Source organism: Lissotriton vulgaris, chromosome 12, assembly GCF_964263255.1.
Source record: "Lissotriton vulgaris chromosome 12, aLisVul1.2, whole genome shotgun sequence".
Classification (NCBI taxonomy): Eukaryota; Metazoa; Chordata; class Amphibia; order Caudata; family Salamandridae; genus Lissotriton; species Lissotriton vulgaris.
In genome coordinates, this window is record NC_141700.1 from 799,881,037 (window position 1) to 799,886,576 (window position 5,540).

Sequence of the window (5,540 nt, forward strand, 5' to 3'; positions counted from 1 at the left end):
CCACCCCAGAGCCAGCGTGATTATGACCTCCAGGCATACTCCTAATTTAACGCCTCCATGAAAAGAGTCTCTTTCAACTTGACGTGAAAAGCATTTCCTTTCTACTGCCCCAAGAGCCTTGAGCCAGTGGTTGGCGCTATTAGGAACTCCAGACTCAACTGTACCGACAGACTTCATGCCCCCCCCCCCCCATGCATGCTAGCTGAGAAACACAGAAAACATACAGAAAGTGAGAGTCAGGCTATTAGGAAGAAACCCAGTAACTCTAGTGTTGTGTGTTGATTTCAATACCGTGTTTAGGTTTCCCGATTTATGACCTTACATAAACACAATTCACATTGCCCATATTTAGGCATAGAAATCCTACCTTTATTTAGGCATTTCCATGCTAACCAAATACAGGCATGGCCACCTACATACATTCATCTACGTCACAACGAGTTCCTTGGAAAACCAGACGCTTAAGCCTTTAGGACTTCCCCTTGCTTGGATATTGATTTGTCCAAGAACTCATTGATTATGCATGAGCATCTATTCCTTAGGGGTTCATTCATGGCGTTCTTCTGCCCGACTTTTACATCAATACTGGCATTCTTAAACACCATCAAGGTATAAATATACCTTCACTTACCATGGCAAACCACGGTTCAGCTGCCTACTTGCACGACGCGGCTCGCCACGGCAAGTTCGGAACGAAGTCAAGTCCCCGCCTGACGCACTGACCAGACGCTGTGATCCTCCTCGCAAAGAATACAGCTCTAGTGTTTCTGACTCCCCTTGTGGGGTGTTAGAGATCGAAACTCAGCAAGAGATTCCAACCTCACTCATTCTAAGGTATGGAGCGGACTAGAAGCTAGAGGGACTTTTGGCAAATCTTGGCAACACCAATCTAAACAATAGCCCAACTAGACTATAGACAAACAGCACCTACTTTTTACCTCGTACTACACTTAGGTTAGGTACACTGGGGTAGAACTAGCTAGAGGCATCAGATGAGTATTCATATTTTAGCCTGTGTTATTTTTGTATGTATTTTTATGAATATATGTCATAGCTACAAACATGCTATTACAGTATTATTTTATCTTACTGCAAACGCTGAACGTATTATACTTCGCATTCTGTCTTACGATTGTAGCAGTTCATATCTCTTGCACGAGAAATAAGACTGTTCAATAAACCTTTTTTATTGAAACCCCCGTCTATCTATTTCTGTGTAACTCTGTAGAAACGAAGCATGCACGATTGACTGAGTGAAACTGTTATCTGTTGTTTCCACGATTCTGAGATTGTTCCGATTCTAAGGGAAACAAAGTTGTACTAAATTCATCTTTGGCTCACGTTGGCGTGTGGCATAGGCAGACCCCACAGCTATGCATTGGAACAATCTAGGAGGCCTCTACAAAACTTTCCAAATATTTTTCTAACTTCATTTATTGGTTTTCAGACAGAAAAAAAAACCAAACCCCCCAGAACATAGCCACTCATAAATACACATCGCTGTTTCCGCAGTACACAATACTGTATTTTAGTAATTAAATATATGCATCAGAGAGCAGCATTACACATTAATTACTACATTTAAAGCAATCAGTGACAGCAATCATACTCTGCAGGGGTGCGAGCCCAGTGCAGCGGAATAGTCCACAAGGGGCCAGCTAGGTAATCAAAAATTTGCTAGCATTCGCAACAAGAATTTTCGATTCTATTAAGGACACGGAGGCGAGGATTATGCTACTCAATCTTTACTGCATAAAACACAGCAGCCAATGAAAATGTATATTTTCACAAAAAACAGTAAATAAACTTCATTTCCCATGAGTACACATGAGCATAGGCACGCCCCCATAGTCCATAAGAACCCCTTGCGTGCTCCCATCATCCTCTTTCTTTGAGGCGAAACAAGTCCAACGAAAACTTGAACAGTCACAAATCCTCCAATGTGGAAGTACATCTGCAGGTCAACATCCTGATATTCGACGTCGTTCAATCCGACTTCTTATCAGATCCTGAAAGAAAGGAATAACACCACCGTAATCACTGGATAATAGGGTGGGCAAGCTTATTACATACTGTACATTAAGCCGGGTGGGATAATCCTCGCCTCCGTGTCCTTAATAGAATCGAAAATTCTTGTTGCGAATGCTAGCAAATTTTTGATTCTATTACAGGACCGGAGGCTTCAAATTATGCTAGTTTAACACTGATTAAATACCACTGAAGTAATATCTCCCACCGGCTTATAATAAAACGTTTTAAACGTTGATTCAGAAGACCAATCTGCACAACGCATTATATCTTGGATAGTAGAACCCAAACCATATGATTTCGACGCCATAGTGCCTCTCACTGAATGAGCACCCAAGATCTGTGTATCAACACCGGCTTCTTTCATAATGAAGCGAAGCCATCTGGCAATAGTGGCAGCTACCACCGGCTTAAAGGGCTTTTGGATCGCAATCAACAACTGAGTACAGCCCTGCGGCCGCAAGGACTTAGTACGTTCCTCGTAAACCTTCAAACATTGGACCACACATAATTTTTCATTATCAGGGAAAGAATTGTAAGAAATATGTCGGGACAATGTTTTAGCGCGACCTGTAATATGAAAAGAAACCCCTTCCGGGGTAAACACTCTACCTGCTACGTCGAGTGCTCTCACATCTAAAGATCTTCTGCAAGACGATAAGCAAAGCAACAGGGCCAATTTCGCCGACAATTGTTTTCTAGACAGAAGAGCATTGGTCGGCCATTTGTTAAATAACGAGATCACTAAAGAAACGTCCCATAACCCGGTATACGTGGGTTTGGGAGGATTAGCCACCCTGATACCTTTCAGTAACTTGCAAACCACCGGGTGCATCCCTACCGGTTTCCCGTCTACCTGAGCATGCCCCGCCGAGATAGCGGAACGAAAATTATTGACCGAACGGTACGCTAAACCATCGGCAGCTTTCTCCGACAGAAAATTCAAAATTTGGGGTAACTCTGCCCCCACGGGATCCAGGTGTCGTCCCACGCACCAATCCACCCAGTTCTTCCAGGCTACGGAATAACGTTTCCTGGTGGAAGGTGCCCATGCCTGCTTGATGAACTCGGCAGTTTTGCTCGAAACTCCCGGCAACTGCCACTGTTCCCGGAAAGCCTCCATGCCATCAGCGACAGCCTGCCCTCCAACAGCAACGGGTGTTGCTCCTGACGAGGGCCCTGCAACAACCACTTCGAGTCCGGTAGTAACCGTGGACAATCGCGACTCCACTGTAACAACATGGGAAACCATGCCTGCGACGTCCACCACGGAGTCACCATGACTATTTCCGCCCGTTGTCTGATCACTTGAGTCATCACTCTGGGAATCAACAAGAACGGGGGAAAGGCATTCTGAATCCCTTGAGACCAATCCTGCAGAAAGGCATCGGTCGCTGCCGCCATCGGGTCCGGTCTCCAGCTGAAGAACCGGGGAATCTGATAAATCAATCTGGAGGCAAACAGGTCCGTCTGAAAAGGACCCCAAATCGCCTGTAGCCAGTGAAATACCTGGGGAAGCAGCTTCCAATCGATGTAATCCCTCAAATGTCTGGAATTCCAGTCCGCCACTTGTTTGGCCTGACCTGGGATGTATTCTGCTATCACCGAGATTTGATTCTGGAGGCAATAGTGCCAAAAGTCTTTGGCTATTTGGACTAGCAGAGACGACCTCGTGCCGCCCAGCTTGTTGATATACCTCACCGCGGACACGTTGTCCAGACGGAGGAGGATGCAACAAGATGTCTGCCTCGGGGATAACGTGCGAATCGCAAATGACCCCGCTAGTAGTTCTAAACAATTTATGTGAAGTTCAAGCTCTTGCATCGACCATTTGCCGCCTGTGGAAACCTCTCCACAATGCGCGCCCCAGCCTCACCTGCTGGCGTCTGACTCTATCACCACTTCTGGTTGTGATCCGAAGATCGCCCTGCCGTTCCAGGCGTCCACGTGGCCTAGCCACCACTGAAGCTCGGTACACCCCTCCTCTGAAAGGGGAACCGAGTCCGTGTATGAGAGTCCCCTCTGAAGATGCTTGATCTTCAGTCGCTGAAGGGCCCTGTAATGCAGGGGCCCCGGGAATATCGCTTGAATGGACGATGCCAATATTCCTACTACTCTGGCCAATGCTCTGAGTGTGACCACTTGCCTCTCCAGTAGTTTCACAATCTCCTTCTTCAAATCCCTAAATTTTGCTTGGGGCAGACACAGCTGTGCTGTCTGAGAGTTGATCGTGAATCCCAGGAATTCTATCACCTGTGTCGGGACCATAACCGACTTCTTTAGATTTATCACAAACCCTAAGTCCTGGAGCAGCGAAGTAGTCATGGTCAACTGCTGCTGTAGGACGAACTGATCATGCGCCATGATCAGAATATCATCAAGGTAAATGATCAGTCGCACTCCTCTTTCTCTGAGATAGGCGACCACCGGTTTCATCACTTTGGTGTAGCACCAGGGAGCCGAGGAGAGACCAAAAGGAAGGGCCAAATATTCGTAGCAATGGCCGTTCCAGAGAAAGTGCAGGAACTTGCGGTGTGGAGGAAAAATCGGTATAGAAAGATATGCATCTTTGAGGTCCAGACGGACCAACCAATCGTTTTCCTGTAATAAATCTGCTAACAAATGAATACCTTCCATTTTGAAATGGTTGTATGTCAGGAACTGGTTGAATTCTTTGAGGTTGAGCACTAACCTGTTGCCACCTCCGTTCTTCTGAACAATAAAGACATTGCTGAAGAAACCGCGAGGGCCTCTCAGACACCGAGCAATCATGCCTTTCTTCAGCAAGTCTGCCAGCTCTTCGTCTATGAAATTGTGATCTCGTTGGGAAAAATGGAGAGGTGGAGGGGGAACGCCTGCGCTGGGCGAGAGTAGAACTCCAGCTGAAACCCCTGAATGGTCTGCAGGACCCAAGCGTCCTGAGTCAAGATATGCCACTGTGGTAGACAGTGCTGTGTGCGACTCCCCCAATGGAAGTAGAGAGACATCTGTTACACTCACCGGTATTCTGGTTCGATTTGAAGTTCGCTCTGTTGTTTCCCAACTGGAAATGCCCTTTGTTGAACCTCCTTCTGGATGGGTAGAAGGTGCCACCGCGGGTGGAGTCCCACTCTCCACGACCGCGACCAAAGTCTCCTCTTTGGGAGCCTTGCTGGAAACCTCGGCCTGACGCGCGACCCCCGCTTTGCCCGGCCCTGTTGAAAAACCCTGGTGTAGAGCTCGCTTAATTCCACTTTGTGCCTTGTCCAAGGCGGTGAAGGTCCCTACGTATTTAGTGACGTCCTTGACGAAGCGGTCTCCGAACAAAAAAAACCCCTGCCAGAGGACCTGGCTCGGCTTCTGCAAGGTCAGTCAGATAACTGTTCATCCTTAGTAACAAGGACTTGCGCCTCTCGGAAAAGATTTCGTAGTTCGCGTTGCCCACCAAGCAAATAGCGCGCTGAGCCCAGCCAGCCAATATGTCCGGATCCACAGGAGTTGCCCCTTCTTTGGCCACCAGGGCCATCTCCAAG